This window comes from Mustela nivalis (genome assembly GCF_964662115.1).
Source record: "Mustela nivalis genome assembly, chromosome: 16".
NCBI lineage: Eukaryota > Metazoa > Chordata > Mammalia > Carnivora > Mustelidae > Mustela > Mustela nivalis.
The window spans coordinates 18,051,851-18,079,278 of NC_139035.1; the positions used below are offsets into that span (position 1 = coordinate 18,051,851).

At 43.4% G+C, this 27,428-nt stretch overlaps 2 pseudogenes across 2 annotated transcripts; one reads left to right on the forward strand and one right to left on the reverse strand.

The window, feature by feature from the left end:
• Positions 1–6,066: 6,066 nt before the first annotated feature.
• Positions 6,067–7,499, reverse strand: LOC309850447 (alpha-enolase pseudogene; annotated as a pseudogene). Its single transcript has one exon. The product of its transcript is annotated as an alpha-enolase pseudogene (transcript).
• A 15,973-nt stretch (positions 7,500–23,472) lies between these two features.
• On the forward strand, positions 23,473–24,246 carry LOC309849874 (transmembrane epididymal protein 1A pseudogene; annotated as a pseudogene). Its single transcript has one exon. The product of its transcript is annotated as a transmembrane epididymal protein 1A pseudogene (transcript).
• The last annotated feature ends 3,182 nt before the right edge of the window (positions 24,247–27,428 follow it).

A 27,428-nucleotide genomic window follows, 5' to 3' on the forward strand; every position in this document is an offset into this window, starting at 1 on the left:
CCTCGTTTGGAGATGTATCTTGTCATGTTCCGTTTGTGGTATTCAATTCAACAAATGTTAAAGCAGGGTCTCACCTGTAGCTCATCCTTTTGTCCTGAGTTTCAAAGGCTAATACTAAAACTGTTGGTGGGAAATCCTATTGTCTTTCCAAGAGGAACGACAGTGGGCATGCACCCCAATCCCTCTGTGCCACCTCTCACCCAAGTGGAGGTTCTGGAGCTGCTATGCCAGACTTTTGCGGGAAACCCTGGGGTCATGCTGCTGCTGGCTTTTGCTTACCAGCCAGCTCTAGCTCATCTCAGAAGTTGATGTTGACAAAAGATTGGAAAGTGGGAACTCCTTGACAGAGAATTGTCAGTGTCCTGTGCTTTTCCTGAACCATCCTCACTGGCCAGTGGGAGAGATGAAGGTCCTCTCCCCTTATGTCAAGCTATGGGACAAGGACTCCAGGAGGTGTTGTGAAAAGTAGGACTGTGTTACCTGGAAGGATGGAGGGCTAAATCTGACTCTCACCTGGGAGTCCAGCGGCAGGAAGCTTGCATGGGATTGTTCCTACCTGGTACAGAGTGCTGAGAGCTGGCACAGAGGCAGTGGGGTGTGTGTCCACTGACAGAAGGGCAATGGCGGTTGTGTCCAAAGTCTGTGTATAAACCCTATGGAAGTCAGCAGGACTGGGCTTTTTCAAGGGATCTTTCCCTAGAAGGCCGCCTGGAAGGGTGAAGGGGCCTATGGGGTTGAAAGGGGAGTCACAGGTGGTCATGTGAAGGCAAGGCATAGCCAGCATTGGGGCAGCCTCAGTGTACAACCTCTGAGGAAGCACCAGAGGTATCTCTAGAAAGAGGATCACGAAGAGAGCATGGGCAAATACATTAGCCTCGTAAGACCACGTGCCTTTCCCCAATCTCCTTTTCTCTGAGCCAGCCTGGGACAGATCAGGAGGGGTAGCTAGAGAGTGGACGGCGGTGCAGCGAGGGAGAGAGCGGAGCTGACCACACACCGTCTCAGCCATCCCCACCGCCTCTGTGAGCTTCTCAGCCCAGAGCAGCCCAAGCTAGAAGATGAGTTCTGAACCGGACAAAAATTCAGAGTTGAGATAATGCACACGAATTGGGCCAGATTATTTGATGACTGTACCAGACTGAACGCTTGTAATTTTTTTGGTTTTTGTTTTGTTTTGTTTCTGAGTGACTGAGATTTTGGCCCAGGAGCAAAGAAAATTGGTTCCACAGAGCAAGTTTTAGGGGGCCATGGTAGGAAAGAATAAATTGCTTCCAGCTTGCACCTGGATAGGTTGGGCTAATTCAACCAACTAGAGTCTACACTGTAACCGCAGCTGTGTTAGGAGCTATGGGAGTCAAAGGGTGAACACAGCCCAGTACCCCCAGTCTGGGAGCTGCTAAAGAACAGGAACACCTTTAATAAAAGACACACCCTGGGGCGCCTGAGTGGCCTCTGCCTTTGGCTAAGGTCAGGATCCCAGGGTCCTGGGATCGAGCCCACATCAGGCTCTCTGCTCAGCAGGGAGCCTGCTTCCCTGCCTCTCTCTCTGCCTGCCTCTCTGCCTACTTGTGATCTCTGTCTCTCTGTCAAATAAATAAATAAATAATCTTTTAAAAAATAAATAAATAAAAGTCACCCTGAAAAGACTGACAGTAGCATTCCAATGGAATAGAGGGAAATGGGAAAGAAATTAGTGGAAGGAAAAAGACAATAAAAAATGAGCATCTATGTATTAGATGCTGGTAAAGGCTGGAGAGAAAAATGAAATAGGGTAAAGGAATAGGACATGCCAGGCCTGTGAGAGATGGCTGTTTTCAGTGGGATCATCTTTGAAGGCCAATGTGATAGTGGTGACATTCGAGCAGAGACCTGAGTGGTAAGCTGGGGAGTCACGTGGATATTTGGGGAGAGAATGGTGAAGACTATGGCAGTTATCCACATGGAGGCTGATAGTTCTGACAACCGGGAGGAGGGGTGAAGTTGGTGAGAAGTGGTCAGATTCCCGCATGTTTTTTGAAGGTAGTGTCAAAAGGATTGAGCGAGCCATTAGATGAGTAATATAAGAGCAAGAAAGGCCCCCAAAATGAAACCAAGGTTTTCAGTCTGAAAAACTGGAAAGACGAATTTACATTTGTGTGTGTGTGTTGGCAAATGCTTCAGGAGAAAAAGGACTTGGGGAAAAGGAGAAGGAGTTTATCTGGGATACTTTAAGTTTGAGATGCCTGTTTGATATTCAGGTAGTGAGGGCAGTTAATTAGAAATGCCTGGAGTTCAGCGAGAGATCAAGACTAAAATCCCGATTTGGGTGTAAGGATATACTTCCAGTAAGTGTCAGTGGAACGACTGTCAAGAACTGAAGGCTCTGAATTTTACCTGATTTACAAGCCAGGAAGTCAGCCTGCCCCAGCCTCCTGGACGCTGGCAGAAGACATGAGCCTCTGGGGTCATAGATAAAGACTTTTGTTACGATAATCATGGTAGGCAGAGTATCTGCCTTTTCCTTCCCTAGTTCCCTGAGTCTCAGTCCCCCAGGGCAGTGTGGAAGCGCCAGAGAGACAGAAAATGACAAGAAATGATGGAGATACAGTTGCATGACAGGAGTGGAACCCCAGGCTGAGGAAACTTGAATCTTTTGTAATGTGCAGTAAGTGTGCTTACCCTTTGCTCTGAGGCGGACACTAGTTCTGTGTTTGAAATCTGTTTGCTATACAAACAACCTTGAAAAGATAGTTCAGAGTAAAGCCGGTCACCATCTCTGCTCTTGAGTTGTGCCCCAGGTCCCATACAACTTTTACTATCAAGCATTCACTTTAGTGAAAAAAAATGTAATTAAATTATTTGAATCTAGACTCTATTTCTACTTTATAAAATATCTTCAGTATAACTTACCAAACATGTAATATTTAATCATTTAAACCAAAAGAACATTGTACTTTGCTTTGTTTAGAATTCTTTTTTTTAATTAAATTTATTTATTTTCAGCATAACAGTATTCATTATTTTTTTCACCACACCCAGTGCTCCATGCAATCCGTGCCCTCTATAATACCCACCACTTGGTACCCCAACCTCCCACCCTCCCGCCCCTTCAGACCCCTCAGATTGTTTAGAATTCTATCCAAGTTAACAATTCGGGGAAAAAAATACATTGCTAACAGCAACAGCAGTTATTTGAGTAGCTGTATTTTTGTCAGACTACAATTGTCGCTGACACAATTATAGTGATTTTATGTGTATGTGTATATGTATATGTATATGTATTTATCCCACCTTTATTTCATAAGGTCAAATACAAAGGTTTTTTTGGAATATTATCAACTTCTCTTACAACTCATTCATTATGAGATGAGACAATATAGTCAGATCCTTGTACAAATACTGCTGAGACATCAATGAAGAAGCGCCCTGGAAATTGACCATTGGATTTAGAAGCATAGAAATCATTAGTGACCTTGAAAAGAGCAATTTCAGTGCAGCGTTGGGGACAAGAGTCTGTTTGAAGTTGGTTCAAAAGAGCGTGAGAGGACAGGAGTTGGACATGAGTATAAACAACTTCTCTGAGAAGGTTTTCTGTAACAGGGAGCAGAGCAATTGGGTGACATGCAGAGCATTTGGCACAATGCCTGGCACACAGAAAGGGCTCAGTACATCTTGGTCAGAAAAGGTCTTGATGACCCATGGGAAGTGCTCAGGAAATGGGCCATTGACTGGGTACTAATAAAAAGACATATAGGCATAGGGGCTGGTGAGGAAGGGCGTCTTGGAGACTTTTCTTTTGAGCTTTAAAAGAAATGATGGAGTTAGAGGAGGTGCATAGAGGTGAGAGGGCGTTTCAGGCACAAGCCGAGGAACCAAGATGGGAAGATGTTGAGGGAAGGGGCAGCCTGTCTGCCAAGCCAGGGAGTTCTGGGGGGCTCCAAAGAGGAGGCTTGAAGAGGAGGACCTGGAGACACAGCTGACAGAGACCTTGAATGCCAGAGGCTGACAGAAGACCTTGAATGCCAGAGGCTGACAGAAGACCTTGAATGCCAGAGGGTGGCATTTATTTTGGGTCTGATGAGTCAGTAGGGAGCCAGGGATCTTGAGCAGTCAGAGATCTGGTGGGAATATAGCATTAATTGTGTTTTCAACTGCGTGCTGTGTTTCTATTCCAAGTGTTGAAGTTGGGCAGGTTACAACGCGTGTTCCAGACAATCTAATGAGAAGCACATGTTTTTATGCTCACTCCAACCTTTAGTTTCTTCCCTAGGCTGGGACAATCCTGGGAATAAAATTCTGGGGATAAAGAAATAGAAAATAAATAAATAAATATAATCAATAAAAATATATAAATAAATTAATAGAAAATAGAAATGCACTTTAAGGATTTAAGGAGGGATGGGGAGGCGGTGTCCTCTGAATAAGCACATTTGATGTTGGCTTAAAAAAAGACTGTTTCTGCAGAAAGCCAGGGACTGCTGTCTAGGCTGGCCCTGTTAGCAGCTGTCTCGCATTTCTGAGGCAGGGGTGTGTATGCCTTAATGGCATCTTTCCCATTTCCATGAATCAGAGTGAGGAAGGAGTGACCTCGCTGGTTATTTTAGCGTCAGGGCCATTCATCTTGTCACATATGGTCTTGAGGTTCTCCCCAGATATGGTTGGTGCAGTCCCAGGACACAGGGGAATGAGTGGTGAGGAGGGGTCTAAGAGGCACTGTGGCCCAGGAACAACCATGAGCCTTTGGATCTAGCTGGACCTGGGTTTGAATTCCAATCTTTCACCTCCTGCCTTCAGGACCTTTGGCAAGTCCCTGAACCTTGATTACTTTAATCTGTCAAATAGAGATGATGCTAATTGAAAGGATTAGTTGTCACCAGCATTTGCTGATATGAAGAATATTTATTACTGCCATTAGTTTTTAAGTTCTGTCCAGTCAATAAATGAGTAAATGGAGAAAAATAGGGGAGAAGCAGAGTTTCAGGCTGGAACATCATGGTTCCACCTAGATAAACCCCTGTACCTCTCGGATTATAGTGTTCTTTTCCGCAATCTGTTTTGTTCACATGGTACAGGCTATAAGGAAAGCTCAAACAAGAGATTGCAGTCATTTCTGAATTTTTTTCTTAAAGATTATTAGATTCTGAGTCAATATCCCTTTGGATCCTGGGCTTTTTACATGGAGAGATTGGGCAGGTGCATAGCTATAGGGAATGAGCGGGCAAATAAAATGTAAATAGGGGACTTTGGACTCTCTAACCATCTTAAACTGTAGCTTTCTATTAGATCATCAACTGCTGGCTGGGATGATTGGGACACCAGATACGTTTTACAAGTGTGAGAGCCTGGCTTACCCTACTGCACTGTGGAGAAGTTGCAATGCCGATTGCATACAGGCAGCCACAGGAATTCAGCATGGCAGGTCAGGGAGTTGAGTCTGACCCCTCCATCTGGAAGGGAGTTTGAATTATTCTTCAAGTGAAACTTTGAAGGCTAGCCCTAAGAACCAGGAGCCAGGGCAGGGCAGCCTCTGTGCCTGTAGAGAGAGGTGGAGAGACAGCCACATGCCAGGGTGTGAGATGAAGGGCCTTCCAGAATCTCTTCTGAGCTGCCTCTTCCCTTTCCCTGATCTCCATGAGCCAAAATACTGAATTCTGCCATTGTATGAAGACCCAGACCTGGGGTCTGGAGCTCCAACCCAGACTCGCATTTATTAGCTGTGTGGACTCATGATAATTAGTTAGCCTTTATTTATCTGTTTGTTTATTTATTTATTTATTTATTTACTCAATGGGTCACTGAGGCCTTTTTATTCTGCTCACAGAACCACTGGGGATCTCCCCTGTGGACACCTAGAGATTATCATATAGACAGACTTGGCTCCAGACCCTGGGTGGGAAGTGAGGTGAGAAAACAGTGATTTGGGCCAACCTCACGACAACAGAGCTAGGGTTTCCAGCAGGGTTCCAGATGGTCGAGTCAGGCTTCTGCAACAGTTCTAAGGAAGCAGCAAGAACAGCACAGGGAGGGGAGCGGGCAGTTAACTAGCAGAGGCCCCGGTCAGTCTTGGCTGGGGGTAAAGGGGGGAGCAGAGGTCTAATGAGCCGACTCAGGACCACAGGACCTGGGGTGCACCACCTGGAGCTTACTTGGCGAGGGGGTTTCAAAAGTTTCTGTCGGCAAACTTAGCCTGCTACCCAGTTCCTCTTCAATTCTGGGGATCTGGTTGTACTTGGCCAAGTGCCCAAATCAGCAAGGTGCCCCGTCTTGATCTGCCCAGTGCACAGTCCCACCACCAGGTCAGTGATGAAGGTATCCTTGGTCTCCCCAGAGCAATGCAACACCATGATGCCCCAGCTGTTGGACTGGGCCAGCTTGCATGCCTAGAGAGACTCAGTCATGGAGCCGATCTGGCTGACCTTCAGCAGGAGGCAGTTCAGTTGCACGATTTCTTGCCCATGGCCTTGGAAATCCACTTCGGGCTGGTCACAGTGAGATCGTCCCCCACCGCATGGCATTGGCAGTGAACTTCTGCCAAGCTTCCCAGTCATCCTGGTCAAAGGGGTCTTCAATGGACACCACTGGGTAATCCTTGATAAAGGGCTTGTATAAGTTGGCCAGCTCATCGGGCATGAAGTACCTGCTGGGGTCATTGGGAGACTTAAAGTCCAGGTCATACTTGCCCTACCAGAAGAACTCTGAGGCAGCTACTTCCATGCCATGACCACCTTATCAGTGTAGTGGGCTGTCCTGATGGCATTCTTCAGCAGCTCCAGAGCTTCTTTGTTCTCCAGGATGTTAGGTGCAAACCTGCCTTCATCCCCCGCGTTGGTGGCTCCTTCCCGTATTTCTCCTTGATAACATTCTTCAGGTTGTGGTAGACCTCAGCCCTGATGCGCATGGCCTCCCAGAAGCTGGCTGCACCCACAGGCAGGATCATGAACTCCTGCTTGACCAGCTTGTTGCTGGCGTGGGAGCCACCGTTGGGGACGTTGAAAGCCAGAACCCACAGGATGACTTCGGCATTGCCTGCCAAGTCGGCAGTGTGGCGGTACAGAGGCACCCCCTTCTCGACAGCCCCTGCCTTGCAGACAGCCAGGATCACACCCAGAATGGTGTTCGCACCAAATTTAGATTTATTTTCTGTTCCATCCATCTCGATCATCAGTCTGTCAGTTTTCTCTTGCTCCACGACATTCAGTGTCTTGCTAATCAGGGCAGGAGCAATAGTTTTATTGATGTGCTCAACAACCTTTGAGACAACTTTCCCTATGTAGTGGGGATTGTCCCAGAGCTTGAGGGTCTCGTAGATACCAGTGGTCGCACCACTGGGCACAAAGCTCTGAAGAGACCTTTGGAGGTGTAGAGGTCAACCTCAACGGTGGGATTCCCACGAGAGTCGAAGATCTCTCTGGCATGGATCTTGAGAACAGACATGGTGACTTTCTGGCTGCCGGATAGCACTGCCTGGGAAAGAAGCAGACGATGCTGCAAGCACTGAGAACAGTTGTTAAGCTGGAAGGTCTGGCCACTCCGAGTACCGTCTATTGATTTATTTTTTTAAAGTAGACTCCACACCCAGCATGGGGCCCAAAGCAGGACTTGAATTCATGACCCTGAGATCAGGACCCGAGTCTCTGAGATCCAACACTTAACCAACTGAGGCACTTAGCCACCCCTAATTAGTTAGCCTTTCTCAACATTAGTTTCCTCATTCTCAAAGTCAGGACAATAGTTAGCATTATTATTAGCATAATTTCAGATATTTTTGTGAAGATTAAATGATTTAAAAAAAAAACTATAAAGTCTAGAGGTGCCTGGATGCTCCGTCGGTTAAGTGTCAGACTCTAGATTTCAGCTCAGGTCATGATCTCAGGGTTGTGAGATTGAGCCCCTCAATGGGTTCAACACTGGGCATGGAACCTGCTTAAAATTTTGTCTCTCTTGCTGCCCCTCCCCTTCTCATGCTCACTCTCTTTCTCTCAAATAAATAAATAAAAATAAAATCTTAAAATAAAAAACCCACAAAAGCAATAAAGCCTAACTCAGTGTCTGTCACAGAATATCTCAATAATTGTTAGCAACAAGGACATGTAAGAATGTTACACTGGGGGTCCCTGGGTGACTCAGTGGGTTAAGCCTCTGCCTTCAGCTCAGGTCATGATCTCAGGGTCCTGGGATCAAAACCCACATCAGGCTCTCTGCTCTGCAGGGAGCCTGCTTTCCCCTTTCTCTCTGCCTGCCTGCTTCTCTGTGTACTTGTGATCTCTCTGTAGATAAATAAATAAAATCTTAAAAAAAAAAAAACAAGAATGTTACATTGGGATAATAACGTTTTTAGAAAATGCTTTCCCGAGCATTATCACTTTCAATTTTCACAACACCTAAATATGTAAGAAGAATTGTCACTCCCTTTAATTAGATGATTGAGGTTCAGAGAAGCAATGTGACTTCCCAAGTAAGAAAAATTAGGATTCAGTGGGTGGACCAAGTTCAATGCCAATTTTATTTTATCACCATGTGCTGCCAGCATTAATGCTTGGAAAGAAGGGGACAGACCAGTATGAGGCCGGAATGGGAGGGCACACAGAAGGAAAAATGAGCGGGTACCCAAATCCACAATTTTATGCATGGAATTAGATGTTAACTAGTGGAATCTCTGAGAATAGACCTGTCGTTATACTCAACTCACCCTTGAAAGATCATACATAGGAAAGTCAAGTATTTAGAATACAGAGAATGTCCAAGACAAAAGAAGGAAGCACCCCTGAAATTTTAATTTGAGTGGATGTTCTAAGGTTTGAGCAGTGACAATTATGCATAAAAAAAATCTCATTCAAAACCAATTTACTGTCTCTATATATGCAATGTTAGTTTATCTTACTGATTCATTGCCTAGGTCATAGATTAGAAGCAGCATAGCAACTGAAGAAGAAAATTCACATATATGACAGCAGATAAGAGCCAAGCTGATGTCCTGACAAGCGGAATAAAACTTAAAAGCATGTAACAATTTGGGTCTAAGTGTAGATACTCATAGTGCTCCTTCCATATCCTACCCTGCCTTCCTATATGATGACTGAACAAAATAACTAGCCAAGCGATAAAAAGATAAAAAAGTAAAATATATTCATCATATCTCATCAAAGGTAGCAGATACGTTTTAATACATTTTAGCAATAATCATGCCTAAAACTGTTTCTAAAACCCATTTTTATTCCGATTTCCTGGGCAATTTGATAGCAGACAAAATTAGGTGTGATTGTCACTAAAAAGTAATTCATGTGCATAAACATTATTAAGTGCCAAGGACCCGTGGGTCAGATCTCAAAGTCATGGGATACCCTTTTCTGCTATGAAAGAGTGATCGATTAAAAATTCAACTTGAATTTTTTGTTTCTGTGCCTCAGGAAGACCTGGTGGGACTTTTCATTGTGTGCTGTGTCTGTGTCCCTGGGGCAGTAAGCATTCCTCTTTCCGTCCTGGAAAAAGAGGTAGAAACTCATCCAGAAAGAATAAAAGACATCGTCCTGACTACACTGCCAGGATGGCACAGAGAATTTTGTGTTCCTAAAGTTTGGATCCTCCTCCTCGGGAGAGTGGATGGCTCGTTCTTTGTCCTGAAAATGCAGGCCTTTCCTCATGGTGCTCAAACTCTTGAAGCAGAAGAAGTCAGAATGGGCTTTTGGGCTTCAGGAAGTTAAAAGTGAACAGCTGCCTGATCCTGGAGGAAATCGCAGGGACTGGGAGTAAATTCAATCACTTCTTCTGAGTAAGGCCTCAGAGGGGGCACCAGGAGTCCTCGGGGATTGAATGGGAGAGAGAAGGTCCTGGGGCCCAGGTAACAAGCACTGGCATCTGAGACCATACCGAGTGACTGTTACTCAGAGGGGCCCTCCTTCCAAGGCCTCTGCTGGCTTGAATGGAGACTAGCCTGTGGCAGCACTCACTACCTTACTGAGGCTAAATCATCAGAAACATAGAGCTTCAGCGCCCCTCCCGAGCTGGAAGGGCAGAGACATTGTTGCTGCACCAACAGCAAGAATACTCCATCATGTCTCTCCTCTATCTGAGAAAGGCTGTTTGACAGACTACGCGACTGCCTTAGTCATGGGGTTCTTGCAGAAGGAGTGGTAGATGACGAAGGATCCATTTCCTGACAATCTGGTAGACTGGGGCTGGAGCCAGTTCTATTTGCATTTGAGAAGTGACTGACATTACTTCTGTCCAGAGAGCGTGAAACCATTTATGTGTAATTTTTTTTTTTACATCTCGGTAGTCAGAAGACCAGAGAAAAGGACTAGATCCTCTCGTGTCTGATGTTCATAAAACCATACCATCCACTCTTATGGCTACGAAAGGAGATGAGTAATTCTGATGCTCTTCCTCTTAGCAATCCCATCTGCATCTACCAGATTTGACCAGGTGATGCTTCCGCCAGCCAGCTGGTTAGCCAGCACAAGATACATCAGAATAGCCTTGTGTTGCAACACTTAAAAAATCAAGTCTGGGTCCTGAATGTGCCTCCAAGAGAGGAAACATGCTTGGATTCCCCATCGTGAGAGATGAGAGCTTTCCTATTGCATGGAGTACTTTGTAGTTTTTAGGGAGATTCCGAAAGCTGGCCAGCATCCTCGGCTGGCTGACTTGCTGGCTGAAGCCCCACGGTGCCACATCTAGCAGAAGCAGATGGGATTGCTAGGAACACTTCAGGGGACTTCAGGTTCTCAGGAGGCCTTAAAGTAAAGGACCCTCTCCTCTTTCCCTCACATGAGAAATTGGGCTCCCTTGTGGGCTTGAGTCTCTTAAGCTCATGATGGATATAATGTTAATGAGAATGGGCAGGTCCCCTTAGTTATGGTCATTAACACAGATTATGGGTTTAGTGGGATATTTCTGATGGCTGTAACCCTGACTTAAGTAGTTGGGATTTTCCGTAATTGGCTCCCTTATGTCTAGCCTTCCAATGAGAGGAGAAATCAAAATCCTTTTCAGGTGGTTTGAGACTCAGTTGCCATCCAGCTATGGTCTCTGATTTCTCATGGGTATTGTAAAGCTCCTGAGAAGAATAGATGTGGGATGAAAGAGAGTTACATTAGGGACCCTCCTGTGGGAGCAAGCTCAACCCCCAGAGGAGGCTATTTCTAGACTGTGGAACACCCTCTTCCAGCCCCATGCATACAGTGGCTAGGCTATACCAGCAACACCATCCCTCAAAAGAAAGCAAAGCACCCACCTAGATGTGTGAACTACCCCAACAACTCAACACCTTTGCTCCCTTTAAAAGACAAACCTCTTGGGGTTCCTAGGTGGCTCAGTGGGTTAAAGCCTCTGCCTTCAGCTCAGGTCATGATCCCAGATTCCTGGGATCGAGCCTCACATCAGGCTCTCTGCTCGGTAGGGAGCCTGCTTCCCTTCCTCTCTCTGCCTGCCTCTCTGCCTACTTGTGGTCTCTCTCTGACAAATAAATAAATAAAGCCTTTTAAAAATATAATATAAATAATATAAATTAATGTAATATAAATATATAAATATAATATAAATAATATAAATAAAAATAAGTAAATAAAATCTTTTTTTAAAATGTAAAAGATGAACTCCTCTTTAATAACTTCTCTTTCCTTCTCCAAGGACTTCTGTTTTTGGCAACATAACAGGCTGATCTAATCCCCCTCCCACTTCCACAGGAAAAGACATGGGGGATAAAATAAATAAGATGTAGCAGAACAAGATCATTATTTTTTTTTTATCCAAGATCTAAAGAAGAAAGCCCCCCAATCCCCAGGTGATAAAATATAAACTGTAGCTCAGAGCTAGAGGGCAAGATCGTGAGTTGATTCCGTGCCCCTGCTAGCTGGGATTTTCATGCCAGTTAGGGGTACAGGAGGTATGTGCTTGGGCTCAGATATTGGCAAAACGAAAACACAGATTTCTACATAGAGGCTGGATTTGGAAATGGTCCTGTCAGTGTAAGAGAGACTCAACAAATTCTTCCCACCAGCTCAGGAAGTAAGGAAGCTGTTCTCTGGTACGAGCCCAGGGAAGAAAATAAAACAAGGCCCACGTGAGAATCTGCACCCTCTCTGAATTCACACTATTCAAGTGTGGGGGGCAGGGTCCAAGAATCTCAAGCCAAGAAATTAATGTCAAATAGAGTTAGCACCAGCCTAGTGTCCAGCGAATCACATGAGACTCTCAAAGGAAAAAGCAACCCTAGCGGAAGACTGTTCACCATCAGATTTATAGCCCCCTGCCCAAGGAGGCTGTAGCAGTTTGCTAGAGGTGACATAACAAAGTACCACAAACTGAGTGGTTCCAACAGAAATGTATTGTCTCACAGTTCTGCAGTTGAAGAATCTGAGTTCTAGGTGTCAGCAGGGTTGTTCCTTCTGAGGCTGTGAGGAGGCGTCTGTTCTCTGCCTTCTCCCTGGTGCTTCACTGGCAGTCTTCAGGGCTCCTTGGCTTGTAGAAACATCAGCTCTATCTCTGCCTTCATTTCCTTTGTTTTTTTTCCTTCATTTCATTTTTTCTTTTCACATTTACTTTTTAAAATTAGTTTCAGAGGTAGCTTTCAGTGATTCATTGGTTGTACATAACACCCAGTGCTCATTATATCATATGCCTTCCTTAAACTTCCTTAAAGATACCTTGTGCCCTCCCCCTATCCACTCCAGGACTCTTAGTTTGTTTCCTATGGTTAAGAGTGTCTTATGGTTTGTCTCCCTCTCTGATTACATCTTGTTTTATTTTTCCTTCCCTTCCTCCATGCTCCTCTGTTTTGTTTCTTAAATTCCACATATGAGTGAGATCATATGATAATTGTCTTTCTTTGGTTGACTTATTTTGCTTAGCATAATACCCTCTAGTCCCATCTACATTGTGGCAAGGGGCAAGATTTCATGTTTTTGGATGGCCGAGTACTATTGCATTCTGTATCTATACCCCATGTTCTTTATCCATTCATCTGTTGGTGAACATCTGGGCTCCTTACATAGTTTGGCTACTGTGGACATTGATGCTATAAATACTGGGGTACAGGTACCACATGGAATCAATACATTTCTTTTTTTATGATTTTTTAAATTTTATTTTTTATAAACATATAATATATTTTTATCCCCAGGGGCACAGGTCTGTGAATCGCCAGGTTTACATACTTCACAGCACTCACCACAACACGTACCCTCCCCAATGTCCATAACCCCACCCCCCTTCTGCCAACCCTCCTCCACCCAGCAACCCTCAGTTTGTTTTGTGGAATCAATACATTTCTATCTTTGCAGTAAATACCTAGTAATACAATTGCTGGATCATAGGGTAGCTCTGTTTTCAACTTTTTGAGGAACCTCCATACTGCTTTCCAGACTGGCTGCACCATCTTGCATTCCCACCAACAGTATAAGAAATTTCCCCTTTCTCCATGTCCTCACCAACATTTGTTGTTTCCTGAGTTGCTAATTTTAGCCATTCTAACCATGAAGTGGTATCTCATTGTGCTTTTGAGTTGTATTTCCCTGATGCCAAGTGATGTTGAACATTTTTTCATGTGTGTGTTGGCCAACTGTATGTCTTCTTTGCAGAAATGTCTGTTTATATCTTCTGCCCATTTCTTGGCTGGGTTATTTGTTTTTTGGGTGTTGAGTGTGATAAGTTCTTTATATATTCTGGATAGTAGCCCTTTATCTGATATGTCATTTGCAAATATCTTTGCCATTCTGTCAGTTGTCTTTGGATTTTGCCGACTGTTTCTTTTGCTGTGAAAAAGCTTTATATCTTGATGAAGTCCCAATAGTTCATTTTTGCTTTTGTTTCCCTTGCCTTTGGAGACATGTCTAGCAAGAAGTTCCTACAGCTATGGGCTCCATTTTTAACTCCAGTTCTACTGTGTAAAGTTGTATGACCTTGACCCAATTACTTAATTCTCAAAATTTCTGTTCCTTCAACTGTAAAATGGAAACAGTTATATGTTTGCCTTCTGAATAGCCCCCTGCCTCTTCTTTTATCCTAAAGAAACATCCTCCCCCAAATTTGTGTGTGTGTGTGTGCGTGTGTGCGTGTGCGCGCGTGCACACTAGCTACTCTCCTCCTTCTGTGTATCAGAGGAGGTGGGCCTAGGCACCAGCCCCAGCAGCAGAGAGTGAAGCAGGTTGAGCCCAGTGGTGATTCCCTTACTGGTGTTGCGTGTAGGTGTGGGCATGAAATCCAGGTCCTGCTGGAGAAATGTCCCTGTCACAAAGAAATCCTTTATGTATATATTTAAATCTGTATAGATATCTCTATAGAGATATATCTCCAGGCTTGGTGGCTTTATATACTTAATGAAGAAAAAAAGCTCTCTTCTCTGCCTCTGGACGTTCCATAAAGATGTGCCATTGGGAAGTGTGGCAGCAGCTTGAAACAATATGGTTGTTAATCTATGAACAATACCAATGAGAATGGCAGAGAGAAAAACTAGAGAGAATCTGAGTCCTTAATGACTTTACTTGGCCACTGTACTAACCAGCTCTAGGACTAGTCTACCTGTGAAGTTCTTATTAAGTGAGAGAATACATTTCTTAATGTTTAAGTCAGTGGAATCAGGGTTTCCTACTGGTTACATCCCAAGCATCCTAAGTGATTTATTACCTCATATATTTATGTAAATAAATGATGTATTCCTATAAAGTGTTTAGCACTGTGAAATGTTAACAATTTTCATTAATAAAACACCTAATTGAAGAATTGTTTACTGCTTTCTTCCTTACTAAAGTGTGTCATAGTTCTCTAAAAATATATGAGAGTATTTTTGGCCAGAACCTAAGCTTCTGCTCCTTTGGTGCTCAATTTGGCTACCAGACAAAACACATAGGAGATATTTAATGTATATTTCATGATTAATTAATATATTTTTCCCCCTAAATATAACCCTGATAGACGATCTAACCTGGGTGCCTTGTGCTTGGTGGAGACTGTGTCCCCAAGAAGAATATTTTATTTTGTCACTGGGCAGTGAATTCCAAGAGGATCTAAGTAGTTCGAAAAATGGGGAAAATGGCAGCCTGGAAAGTGCTACAGTCACAGGCTGTTGGGGCTCCCTTCAAGTCCTATGTACATCTTCTTCATTTTATAGCTGAGGCCCTTCATGTTCTAGAGGCCAGTCCAGGAAAACAACCCAGCCTCCAGACCCTGCTTCCATCCCTTTCTTGCCCTTTGTCATTACTTTCTTGACTTTCTCCATAGTCAGCTTCCCTTACAACCTTAGTAAGAGGGAAGCCCTCTCCCCTCTCCCTAAAGGCCATTTGGGCTGCCAGGAATTCGTAGGAGTCCATGGGTATCTGTGGGAATCTGTGCATCCACTCCCTCCCAAGGTCATTCTGTAGAGCCGCTGCCAGGGACCAGGTGGCCTGGCATGAGATCTGAGATTCGGCATCCTTTGCTGACTGCAAACATCAGCCCCTCATCCCTGAGGGGTCACTGAGGGCTAGAGGTTGAAAAGAAGCCTCTGCCTGTCGACACACTGATCAGCCCCTAATGTGGAGGGCTGGTAACAAGGGTAGGGAGGGCCTCCCCATCCAAGTCAAAAGAGGGTACAGCATCTAAGCATGGATGGTGCCATCCATCCCAGGGTGAGATCAAAAAGCTGCTAAAAGACTTTTGTTCCAGTCTGTCCTAGTCTGGCTCTGTATATGGCCTACCCCCACCCTCACCCCTGCCCCAGACACCATACACATTCATAACTTTGTTCATGCCATTTTCCACACCTGAATGCTCCCACCTTCTCCATCTGCTCCCCATCCCCATGCTATTGGCCTGTTAGTGCAAATGTCTGCCTTTCCATCAGAGTTAACTACACACTCCTCTATGTGCCCACCATACTTGGTTTATTCAACATAAAATTTAATTCAAAATGGCGTCAGTTGGGTCTTTTCTACTAAATCAGTGCTTCTCAAACTTTATACACATAAAAATCACCCAGAGATTCAGATTCGGTAGGTCTGATTTGGAGCCTAGGAGTCTGCATTTTTAACAAGCTCCCAAGTGTTGCTGACACTGGGGGCCTATGGGCCACTCTGAATATCCAGGTACTGCTTTTGAGTTCCCTGAGGGCAGGTGTCATGTCTTATTCGTCCTTGTAGTATCAGCTTTTAGCACAGTGTCTGGCTGATTATATGTAGTTCATACAAATACACTGAATTGAAATGAATCAAAATAAGGCATTGGTGGTTCTGAGGTGTCTCCTTTAAATGCAAATGTGGGATCTGGGCAGCATTAGACAGCCGTAGCTGGGGTGGCAGAAAGTGAGGTGGGGCAGGAATTGGGGGTCAGAGGAAACCAGAGTAAATCAGCATTACAGATCCAGAAACTCAATTTTATCAGCCTGTTTATGTTCTAAAAGACTGAGTGACACTAATATGTAAACCAGAAGGCCAATTTATTAATTAACATGAGAGGATCTGTCTTTCCAGCGATGGAAATACCAGTGTCGGCCAATGAGATACTCTCCTGTTCCCCACCACCCATCCATGCTCCCTGCCCACCAACCCCTCACTCTAGGATCAAAGTGGCTCTGGATAATTTAACTCAGAACCTTGACTGAAAGTAGATAAACTAAATGAACTGGCAGGTAAAAGAAAAGTTTGACAGGGCTGTTTGGGAAGCTCAGTCAGTTAAGCATCTGCCTTCAGCTCAGGTCATGATCCCAGAGTCCTGGGATCAAGCCCCACATCTCATCGGACTTCTTGCTCTGTGGAGAGCCTGCTTCTCCCTCTCCCTCTGACTGCCACTCCCCCTGCTGTACGCTCTCTCTCTATGTCAAATAAATAAATAAAATCTTAAAAAAAAAAAAAAAAGAGAGAAAAAAAACTTGATGAAATTTTTCCTTTCCCAAAAAGACTGTACTTCTGTAATACTTATTTTCTTCCAATAGTCTTTGTCCTTGGGTGGCACTGGATAAAGACAGATACATTCTTGTTTCCAAGTATTTGGGTCTCTCTGGTGTCAACAGGCCCCATCAATGGAGCGACTAGGTAAAAAAGGGGGTCACAGCCTTCACCCCCGTATTCTTTGCCTCATGTTGATCTGGACTTCCCTTGTACTTCTTAGTGACAGTCAACTTGTGACTAAGTATCTCAGCGTAGACTTTGTTATGCACTAACCCACTAACCATGTGACATCCTGTGAATCACTTTCTGTGCTTCAGTTCCTTCCTTCCTTTGTGAATCTTCAGAGATTTGGAAGAAATAGGCTCTATGATCTCATCCAGCCCTATGGTTGCCAACTTAAAATACTTTATATTTATAACCTGCTTTAAGATACTATATTTCACGGATGCCCCATAATTTCACATTTACCTATGAGAAGAATGAATCTGAGAGAAAATGAATACCTTGTCTTAAAGCATCCACCTAGCAAATGGCCAAACTAGGTGTCAAACACCAATCAGACTCCTCATTTTCTTAATCACTACCTGATAAGGTCTCCCGGAGCCAGGACAAGGAGGGTTTTTCACTTCGCTCCCACCCTTGGGAAAGAAAGCACAACCTCGGGCTCCCTTGAGTCCTCTTTTCTTTGTCTCCGTCTTCTCAGGGTCTGGGCTGCTTTCAACCTTTCTTTCCTTCCTGTTGAGCCCCATGTTCTCTCTCAGTTTCCTCCATCTCTTTCTCCTCCACCTTCCCTTCCCTCTACCTGCCTGTCCATCCCTCATGTAGCCTCCTCCCACCTCTGCCCCCTCTCCTTCTCCTCCTGCATGCCCGCGTCTCTTGATAAACATTGTGGGTTCTGCTTTTATAAAGATGTCACCCCATACTCCTGGGTGAATCTGTGGGTTAGTTAGGGCAGGAAGATGGTGCCCATGCATGGCCTAATGATGAGGATGGTGTTTTCTAGTCTAGAGCAATGGTTTCCAAGCCTCAGGAAAGATGGCCTGCATTGGAATCACCAATAGTTGGGGGGTGGGGGGTTGGTTGGGTATAACTCAAAATTCAGATTCCTAGGCCCCTACCCAGAGGGACTTTAATCATTAGGGTCAGGGTGAAAATTTAGTGCTCTGTATTTTTAAAGCCTCTTCTAAGATAATTATTATGAACAGCCAAGTTTCATACCTTACTATTGGCCTGTGCCCATCAGACCCTGTCCCTAGGGGTGAGTCAATGAGTAGCCAAGAATCCACTACAGTACAGGAGGGCTGCTTCTGGTGGAGGTCTTGTCTGTAGATTATAAAACATCAGTTCGTAAGTGGGCACTTGCTCCGTCCCCATCCCAGGAGTCTGCCCCATCAGTGGTGTATCTGGCTCAATATAGGGAACTCCTTGCTCCTGCCACATTGGGCCAAACAGAAGCTCTTGATTTACATTCCACCTATTTTTAGTCACAAAACCCCAAACCAATAGGATATGCCCTTTCCTTTCATCCTTTTAGATGATACTACTTCTTTCATACAGTAAGGAGTAAGAGGAGAGAAATTTTTGTTTATGTCCCTCTAATGGAACGTGAATTTTCCAATTATTGTATCAGGACTTGCAGCATGAAATCTCTGGGTTCTGAAAGCCACACATGCAGAGCCTGGTTTGAGGCCATCTAGTCTACCCCTCACTAACGAACCTCAATTGCTGAAAGACAAACGTTCTTTGAATATGAGCTCTGTGCTGCATTACCAAGCTCTTTGCTGGGATTATACTCTGCCCTTGGTTTATACGGTGTGCTCTCAGTACAGGGAATATTGCCCCAGAGAGAGAGTATTTGTGTTACAGTTATGCCAAGTCCTCCACACCCATAGATCCAAGGACAAAGGAATTGAAGATAAAATTTGAACTCACATATGTTAGCCTCTCCAGCTGTTCACTGGGAATGATCATATTTGCCCTGACTTCTACAGCTGGGGTGAGCTCTTTCCTCTAATTAAATAGGTCTGGTCTTTCGTTTCACTTATTTGGCATTTAGCTCTTCGCCCTAGTAGCCTTGCATCATTTGTATGTATCTGTTCTGTCTTTATAACTAGATTATAAAACATTTTATGGTAGAGATCATGTGTTCATGTGATACTTCACTCATATATGCATTCATCAAACACTCACTGAGCACCTCCAGGCATGGGGCTAGATTCTCAAGAGAAAAAGAAGACAGGACATGGTCTCCAACTTCAAATGCTTCCTAGTAAATAAGGAGTGGTAAGACTGTGTGACTGTACAGATGAGTATAAGTGCATGTGTATAAGTATAACTATAGAGATGTGTATCATTCCTTGTTGAGAGGAGACAATACTCAAGCTGAGCTTTGAAGGAGAAAGGAGGAGTTTCCCAAACAGAAAGAATGTGAAATAGGAAGTCCATTGCAGGCTGAACTTGAAGCTTCTGAGATGCCTAAAGACCATGATTCATGTAGGAAGGGACTGGAAATGAGGCCAGGCCAATGTGAGAGACACCTTCCAGGGTTAATCTAAGGTCATGGATTTTATCCATAAAGCCATGGAGGCTACTAGAGAATTTAACTTAGCCAATGGTATCATTAGCTCTCTATTCCAAAAGCTCACTCTGGCTGCAGTGTAGATAAAAATAGATGAGGATTGGAACCCTCCAATTAAGGAATCCCTCAGTTAAGGGATGTGGCAACAAAGCAAAGTTGGTCATGCTTGGACAAGGGCAGTATGGGGGGGATACAATGTCCAAAGAACTTGTTGATTAATATATTGTAGGGGTGAGTGAAAATTTGTGCTACCACTTTGAAAGGAGATACATCACTAGTTATTAAATTTTGAGAAGGAAATGGTTCTGTGACTCAGAAATGCTAGTTATGGTTATCTCCTCTAAAGAAAAATATTAACTCAGCATTGTTTGTTAAAAAGTATATCAGCTAAACCAACACGTCCATCACTAGGGGACTAGATAAAGAATATAATATTAAATGTATCAGTACTATCGATATAACAAAATACTTCTATAAATATAACAAAATAGTTCTGTCTCAAGCATCATTATGACTGAGTGAAAAACAGCCAGTAGTAGAATGATACATGTAAGTGTTGATGTCCTAGAGAAAATCTCATTTTGGAATTTGGAGAGGCCCGTGCAAACAGCTCTCTTCCTACCTTCTCCCCATAAAGCAGACTGAATAGACATCCAGTCACACTTCTCCACGAAGTGCTTCTACCTAAAATTCTTATTTTTGTAAAAAAAAAAAAAAAAAAAAAAAAAGTAACACTAAGTAGATACAAAATAACATTATTAGAATACATATAAACTCTACAGAGTTGAGATGTAAACAACACTCCTGTGGTCCCCACCAACTATAAGAACAGAAAAACATTGTTATTTTCCATGCCTGTGTCCCTCTCAAATCTATCTTATTCATCCCCCTCTGGGAGTAACCACTTTCCTGAATTTTGTTTATGGTTCTATGTATGCGTTTTCATTGTTTAATTTTGTGTGGTTTTGACCTTTTTATATATGTGGAACCTCACAGTATATGTTACATTCTTTTTTCATCTAAATATATTTTTGAGGTTCCATGTTGGTATCAGTCAGAGTTCCCCAGAGAAGCAGAACCCACAGAAGATATATATAAAGGAGATTGATCACGAGGAAATGGTTCGCATGAGTACAAAGGCACAGAAATTCACCATCTGCTGTCTCCAAGCTGGAGACACTGTAGTATATAATTCCAGTCAGAGTCTGCAGACCTGAGACCAAGGAAGCTGATGGTGTAACCCCAGTGTAAGGCCAGAAGATCTATGTCCCAGATCAGCAGACAGGCTGGAGGAAAAAGGGATGAATTCCATCTTTCTCTGCCTTTTGTTCTATTCAGTCCCCAAAGGATTAGATGAGACCCACCCACATTGGGATGGACAATCCACTTTACAATATCCACTGATTCAAATGTTAATCTCATAGATAGACCTGGAAATAATAGTTAATCTGGGCATCCTGGGGTTCAGTCAACACAGAAAATTATCATGATGTTGTTGAATGTAGCTATATTTTTCATTCTTACTTCTCTACCATATTTTATTTTATGAATATCATACAAGTTCATCTACATATTTTAAAATTGAGGGACATTTTTATTATTCTTCCTTCTCTCCGCCAGCTATAGACAGGGCTGCTGTGGACCATTCCTGCATATGATCCTTGTGTGGGTGCATTACCATCTACCATATACAAGTAAGGATGTAGATCTTCAACTTTCTCTATTATGCCATATAATATCAAATTCTTTTCCAAAGTGATTGTATCAATTTATATTCTTATTAGCAATATGTTCATTATTCTGTTTGTTTCACATTGTCAGACAGTTAGTTGTCAAGCTAACTTTTGTCAGTCTAGTGGATGAGAAATGATAGTTAGCAAGCAAAGGGGGACTGCAATCCTACTGCTACAAAGAACTGAATTCTGCTACAACCCCGTGAGCTTGGAAGAGGACTCAGATTCAGCATGAAGTGCAAGCCTGGTCAACGTCATGACTGTATCTCTTGAGACTGGGAGCAGAGGACTGTCAAAGCTCTATCTGCATCCTGACCCACGGAAAGTGAGATAAGTGCCTGTTGTGTTTTTTCAAGATTTTATTTATTTATTTGAGAGAGAGACACACAGAGATAGCTACAGAGATAGGGAGAGAGCACAAGCAGGGAGGAAAGGGAGAAGCAGGCTCCCTGCTGAGCAGGAACCCTACGCAGGAATGGGTCCCAGCACCCTGCAGATCATGACCTGAGCCAAAGGCGGACGCTTAACCAACTGAGCCACCCAGTCCCCCAAATGCATGTTGTTTTAAGCCACAGAATTAAATTGTGTAAAACTGTTACACAGCAACAGATAATGAATACATTAATGGATCCACGGAGAAGGAAATATAACCCCAATATGCTAATTAGTTCTGCTGTAAGCAGAACTGATATAATCTATGAAAGGGCTGAGAGCTGGTTTCTTTAGTTAAATTGTTGGTGAAGGGCTTAGATCAGCCCCACTGGTTTAGGCACTCAGTCCCTTGACTGATGTGTGAGGAGGAAAGCAGGATTTGTCAGCAAGAGACAGCTCCCCTTTAACCATGTGGCTAGAGGAGACACTTCCCAGGAGAGGGGAGCTTTCACAGTTAAAACAACAACAGAATTCTGTCATGCTAATGCAATTGGGAGAGACAATTAGAAAAGACAGGTGTATCTAAAAGGAGAGCATTTTTTCTTTATTGAAGTTCATATGATTATAAAAAATCATTTGAAAATTAGCAAGAGCATAGGTAATGCAACAAGATGGTTAATATGAAGATCAATCTAAAATTGTGGTTTTTTTAATCAGTAAAAATTATAGGGACGCCTGGGTGGTTCAGTGGGTTAAAGCCTCTGCCTTTGGCTCTGATCATGATCCCAGGGTCCTGGGATTGGGCTCTCTGCTCAGTGGGGAGCCTGCTTCCTCCTCTCTCTCTCTGCGTGTCTCTCTGCCTACTTGTGATCTCTGTCTGTCAAATAAATAAATAAAATCTTTTTAAAAATTATAAAATAAAATGGAAGATCCGTTGATAGACCAAAAGAGAATTTACCAACAAATGAACCAAAATGGAAATATGTAGGATCAGTATGAGAAAAATTTAACCTGAGATATTCCTGCACTTGACTGGCTGTCATGAAGGGTTATATGACCATTACATTCTAACTAAATGCTTATTTCATGAGAGAAAATATTTGATGGCTACTTCACACTAAGCTTAGTTTAATAGGATCTTCTTTCTAACCAGTACATACATACTACTAAGTGATTCAAATTTTAGTCCGCCTAAGGGCTACCTGGGAGTGTGTCTTGGAATGCTTATTTCAAGACATCATCCTCAAGAAATTCTGAATTAGCACCGCTGAGTAGAACCTGTTCACCTACATTTTAACTTGGAAAAACATTGCTTCAGCTCAGAGGAAAGACTCTCAGGAGGAAAGATCTCTCTGGAGATCAGCAGAAGACAGATCCTCAGGAGGGAATATTTTTCTGGCAAGCCTCAAATAACATCAGAGAAATTGAATATTGTACGTATATGTTTACCTAAGACTGTTTGTACCCAGGAGAATACATTTGTACCTAGCACTTGTATGAGATTATACGTGAAGAATCTTAAGGGATATGCCCCACACTGAGTCCTCTCCATGCTTTCTCTCGGCTCTTCCTTACGTCCTATGAGTTCGGGAAGTAAGGAAGGTAGCGTGGCATGAAGAGCACGAGGAGGAGAGGCAAGGGGAGTCTATAGCACAATCTCGGAGAACTGCAGGTGTCCAGGCACTGTGATGGAGAATATGCTCATTTTACTGTTTAGCAATGCTTGGTTAGCTATCAATGAACCAGAGCAGAAGACCAGAACGGAAACCATGACACCCACCGCAGCATAAGTTTGGGTTTCCTCCAAAGCCATTTCCCCGTGTATGTGGATGCAGCGAGCTGGAGAGAAGATACAAGTAGGCTTCAGGAAGCTCCCTCCACGCTCTAGAACCCAAGGCGACCATTTCTGAGCTGCTTCTCTCTCCCTTTGGTCAGATCTACCTTCAGTTCCATGGGAGGCTTTGAGGGCCATCTGTACCCAGGACTCTCTCTCTTCTTCTATGGACTTTATCATGCACGACTAGTCTCCAGGGCCTTAATATGCAACTACCCTGTCCAGTATCTGCCAAGCTATCCCTGGAGCAAAGAACGATGGGCAAGACTGAAGCAAGTATGCTATGTTGGGCTGGTGAAGATATTAAGTGCCTTCATTTTAGCAGCCCAAGAGCTGCATAACATAAAGGGACAGTTTGTACTTATCAGCAAGATATATCATCAGAGAAACTTTTTGTACCGCAAACAGTGGCAACACTTCACTCTCTATATGGCCTTCTTTCTGAGTGGGTGTGTGGATGTGGTGAGCCAGAACCTGCTGCCCCAGCGGTGTGCTGCTCTGGAGCAGGGCGCCCAAGCCCTGGGCATGTTTCTCTTTCTGCCTCTGATGGTGTCTCACATGCAGGACTCCGAAGGTGTGGAGCTGCAGTCCCACGTCCTGCTCACCCAGGCCATACTCCTGCTGGCGCTGGTGGTGGTCGCAGAGCTGTGGGCTCCTGATATGCTGCAGCTTTGGGTGATGAAGGCCTTTTTTTATATGTTGACAGGCTCTTGGCTGATTCAGATCGGTTTTATGCTGTACAAACCAATTTCTGGCTATAAATGGATGGACGATGATGAAAACGACATTATATTTGTCACCACCTTCTTCTGCTGGCATGTGGCTTTCATTGCCATGTTGATGATCTGGGTCTACGGCTTCTCCGTGGTGTGGTATTGTTACATTTGTTGATGTCTGAACCTGGGGAAGCCCAGAATGGTTCCTATCACCTGCGCATTCTGAAACACCTGGATGAGAAGTTGTGGGAAGTGGTAGTGGTAGAGAGGAAGACGACCGAGGCAGCAGACTCTACTGGGATGGACCTACCCCCTCTCCCCTCTGGCTTCTCTCAGTCTCATTTGCTGAGCAGTGTGCTGGGACAGGCAACCGAAACACAAGAGGCATGTCACAATGACCTTCATTCTCGGCTCCCGAAGTATTTCCCCCACCTCCTCTTCCTCTCCTCAACTCCAGCCAAGGCATTCTCTTTGCCTTTCTCCTCTCTGTAATCTTCACATCCCCCCCCCCACCAAGGAGAACATGAAAATAAATGTACTATATCTTCCCTTTGGGTCTTTATATATATCCTCACTCACCCAAGAGAAGACTGACCACAAGTTACATTTAGTACATCATAATTTACCCATCATAGTAAGCACCTCCTCACCCTTTCTCTTTCTGGATCTCTTCAATACCTACACGAAATCTAAACTGTTATTTTAACTAGAAAGGGCTCAGAGAACAATTGTTGACTTATTTTTTTATGGTTTGTCAAAGAGATCTTTTGTTTTCAGCTTTATTGAGATATACTTAATTTACAAGCAATTGCACATATTTAATGTATATATTTTGGTGAGTTCGGGCATATGTGATACCATGATAACATCACCACACTCCTGGAAGGCAATTTCCTCCATAGGGTCTAGCACAACAGAGCAGCACCTTGCACATAGCAAGGGTGCAAAAGGGCCCGTGTGCTTCCAGGAGTGAGTCTCACTGAGTGTAGAGTCTGTCAGATTCTTCTGCCTGGATAGATCAGCCCATTATTCTGTACATATCTCAATCCATTTCCAAGTGGTAGACTCACCTAGAACAACTCCTTTCTGGTTCTCATGTGTCATGAAATTCAGTGGCTTATTTATTCCAGAGTGAGGCTGGGGGAGGGGTTCTAGGGGGTCATCATCCTTCCAGTTTCCCTTTTGCTTCTAGTTCTTCAGAGAACTGGACATACCTGCCTTCCTTTGGTTCTGGACTTACTCTTCCTGGTTAATTTCCTAGTTCAACAGTTATTGTGTAGCAGGGGTGAATTATTGTCTTCTTGTTAAGGTTTTCTACTCTGTGGTTTGAAGAGCTGTGAGCCTTCAGAGTGACTGCAAAGGGGGTGGTGCCTCCCAGTGTCATTTCAGGGGTGGTCAGCAATGTCTCTGAATGCGGGATGACATGCATGTGACCGGCAGGCACCAACTTTCCAGGGAGGGCTTTCACCTTGCACCAGTAGGGTATCCAATCAGGCAACAATGCGGCTCTCCATCCGGGGTGACCGTGGTCTGTGGGGTGGAAATAAAATATTTCTTAGGCATTAGTTCAGCTTCTTTGCCTCTCCTTGGTCCTGGTGACCCATGGAGCTTTGCAGTTCTCTCTGTAGGTCCTGCCCTCTTCCTGGTTGTCACCTCTGGGTCCCTTCCCCTTGTTTCTCTCTCACAATCTTGGGTATTTTTCAGGACTTGCCTAACCTTGCAGCTCATCCTTCCTTGAACCCTAGCTGAACCTCTTCGAGTGTCCTGAGGTTGGAAAAGTAGGGAATCTGTTTTTCCTCTGCATTCTTTCCTACTGATATGGCAAACTCCTGTTTTCTATTTCACTCAGCCCTCCTATTTTTGAATTAAGAGCATGTTTGGGATTTTTTTAATCTAAAAATTGACTCTTCTTACAATTACAAGCAAACCTCATCTTGTGGCAGCGTCTGCCACTAACTGGGGAAGAAGTTATTCACAAGGGTGGAAAAGCAAAGCCTAATATTAATATATTAATATGTCAAGATATTATCTCTCTACAAAGATAGAAGTTGAAGAGATATCAAAGCCATCTACTGACAGATCTGTCCCTTTCTGAGTACTTTTGAGCTCCTGTTAGATGCTCATGAACTCATCTCCTGTAGTAATTAATCCCTCCCAATATTATTATGTCTCACAATATGTACTTTTGAGGTAAGATAATAAATATTAGCATGATCACAACGCCGCAAAGAATTATTACTAAGGGCTGATATAATGGCAGAATGGACAGACCTGATGTTTGAATGAAAAGGTCCTTCTGTTCTCTTCACATCGCAGTAGGTATGAGCACTCTGAAAGTAATCCTTTGGATTTGTATCTTTGGATGTAAAACCTTTGGAATGTAAAACCAACTGAAGATAAATTTAGAAACAATAGCAACAGCAAAAAACCCCAGAGTTGTAGAGAGAAGGGTGTAATCTTCACCACGCCCACCAGAGGGCACATTTTTACACGAGCCTGGAAAAGGCAATTGCTCTCCATTTGGTGTTGAAGTATCAATTAAGAAAAAATGAAGGGATGAAGAGGAGGGCAAAAATATCCATAAGCAAGTGTTATCCAGGCATCTGGTAAACATAATGAAGGTCTGTTTCTTGTTAAACTTAGGTGTGTGGACAAGAGTAAACACAGAATTCAAACACTAGGTATAAATTATAGATAGATAACTAGAAACGTTGATATATAGATACATAAGGTATACAGGTGTATACATGTATAAATATCTATGCATATATATATAGATAGGTATGTGTGTATCTCAAAAACAAAACCGTGTGTAATGCCCTTTGAGCTGAAATGGCTGCTGTTTTTTAGCAACTTTATAAAATATTCAAAATGCTTTTGTTTAGCTCATCACATAATAGATACACATCCAATAGTTGGTGAATGAGTAAATAAAGTATTTAGTACAGGTGTAGCACAGATGAAATGTTGGTTTAATTCTGATCTGCGTTTTGATGGATAAGTAGGAGTTTATTAGAGGAGTTCAGGATAGGAATTCTGAGGCCTTTTATGTTTCCTCTGCTCAGACACCAAAGCCCAACAAACACAACCTTAGCAGAGCAGTTCCAGGGATGGAATTTCATGGCCCAGTGATACAGAGAACACTACCAAGTTCCTGTCCCTTAGGATGGGTGGCTAAGGAAGAGCCACACAAAATTGTTTAATGAGAAGTTTAATAATTTACTTTTCAGTTTGAAGGCAGAATATTATTAATGGGCTCTTACTAATTGAAGGGGAATATTTTTCCAAAATAACAAAAACATTTGCAATTATTTGTATTGTAGTTAACATCCAATAGATTAGGCATACATTGATATA